This window comes from Pygoscelis adeliae, unplaced genomic scaffold, assembly GCF_000699105.1.
Source record: "Pygoscelis adeliae isolate BGI_AS28 unplaced genomic scaffold, ASM69910v1 Scaffold521, whole genome shotgun sequence".
Classification (NCBI taxonomy): domain Eukaryota; kingdom Metazoa; phylum Chordata; class Aves; order Sphenisciformes; family Spheniscidae; genus Pygoscelis; species Pygoscelis adeliae.
This window is the reverse complement of record NW_008824067.1, coordinates 330,605-332,676: the sequence shown is the minus strand read 5'-3', so window position 1 is coordinate 332,676 and position 2,072 is coordinate 330,605. Positions and strand designations below refer to the sequence as shown.

Sequence of the window (2,072 nt, the reverse complement as noted above, 5' to 3'; positions counted from 1 at the left end):
GAGCACCAGGAATCGATTGCACACTGAAGAAGCCTTTAACTAAATGATTGAAGTAAAAAGAGGTCCTTAGCACAGGATTAACTTTATGGAGGCTATAACTGAATATAGTCCCATATTAATTGTTAAAAGAAAAGAAAGACGAAAAGGTATGGCATTAAACATTAATCTGCAGTGGGTTTCAAGTAGCTCTTCGTACGGGAGTTCTCCGGCACTCAATGGCGAGCGGTGCGAACCTGCTACAGCAATGTAAATGATTTCAGAAGGATTGGCCCCAATACGCTAAATATTTAATGTTAACTGCTCCAAACCCGTGCCATCATCTAGAGATTTTATTAGCCTCACGAATTTATGGAGGCTCCTTAAGATGATGTTTTATTGCTTTCTTGACAAAATAATTAAAAAGAAAAACATTTAAAGGAGAACATTAAGCTGTGACTGGTGGTTTTTTGCACAGCTCAAGGGATGGGGAAATGAGATAAATCCTGCTGTGATCTATGGCAGCTAAAATGCCTGAATTCATAAGCCAAGCTGGGACCTTGCTGCCATTTAAAGCTGGAGGGGGACCTGCATTACCCCTCCTCGACTTGGTGATATGTTCCCACTCCCACCTGGCTAACAGCTGGAATTAGCTCACCAATCATGCAGCTTTTGGCAAGGTTAGTTTTATCAGGGCTAGACGAGCTCAGTGGCATTTGGAAAGGAGGACAGCAGCAAGAGGATACACCCAGCAACAGCTTCCACCCAAATAAAAAATTTCCGCTGAAAAACGCAGCCCTGGCTGCATCGTGGTGCTTTGCAGAATTGCACATGCAGGCAGCAGTATGTAAAAAAAAAACCACCAAAATTTGGAAAAGGAGAAAAGTCCAAAACAAATTACAGCTTCCCCCCATTGCATTTCTCAGGCTGTTGTTTCATATTTCCTCCAAGTGTAATCAAAATAATTTTACAGAAACCTTGCGAACTGGAAACAAAACCTGTTGTTCGGTCCAAACGATTTTGGAGGCTGGTTTTGATTCTCACAACAGTCACTAAAAGGTTTTCATTTGTGCTTGAATCAAAATAATTTGCTTTGGCTCTAACAAGAAGTTCAGATCTGAACTCCGATGTAGCAGTGAGATTTTAATCTGTGCTTGCTTTCAGATTCTCTGGGGCTTGCAGGAAAGCAGTGGGAGTCTGGTCACACTCCCGGCAGTAATATTGACTCTATATAGGGCCGTGTAAAAAAAAAAATTGCTTTTTAAAAGGTTTTAAATGTCAAACAGAGCTGCATTTTGCAAGATACTGAGGCTTACATTGCATTTCAATTCTACCAAGCGTTTAAACATCTGGTTGAGTCCTGCTTCAGCCAGAGCTCAAGTCCAACAGAGGAAGAGTTCCCAGCTCACAAACCGGGGACCATGCACCAGGTATTCTTCCGACTACACCGTCAGCTCCTTAGTATCAGAGAATTACCTACTCCTCTGCCTTTAAACGCTAAAAAGCCTGGGGTGCAAGTGTAGCTAAATGACTCAAGGGGTTTAAAGTGTTTAAAGATATTACCATGTGATGTCCTCAAAAAATCCTGATTAACACAGATACTTACACAATGGGCTTTACGGAAGTGCCATTATTTTTGGACCAGGATCACAGGTACCGACGGCACTGGATCAAATGTGCATATATTTCATGTATTATTTATTAATAGTCTGGAACACTATTACTCAAATGACTCTAAACTAGAAAACTTTCCAACTGCAAGAAAAATTTCCTTAGTGTAATACAGAATAATTTTCGGCATAACGTGATTTTGTTGCTACTTATAGGGCACGATTAATGGTTAATGCAATAAGAAATACATTAAATAGACCATTCTTATTGCATTAATGTTTGCATCGTGATGCAATTTGCACTCTATTAGTCCAATCACTGGCTCCACAGCTACATCTGCACATGTATAATGAATCCTTTAAAATCTATTATGTCTTCAAAGGTAGCATGCATTGAAAAGACAACTTAGCATCTTCTTCTCAAAGATGATGAATTTTAAATGAACTGGAGTAACAATAATCAAAGTATTGACGAATTTAAATTTC

At 39.6% G+C, this 2,072-nt stretch overlaps 1 protein-coding gene across 1 annotated transcript in view; it reads right to left on the bottom strand.

The window, feature by feature from the left end:
- EPHA5 (EPH receptor A5) overlaps nucleotides 1–2,072 on the bottom strand; it is a 180,906-nt gene that overhangs the window by 45,984 nt on the left and 132,850 nt on the right. The window lies entirely within an intron of this gene.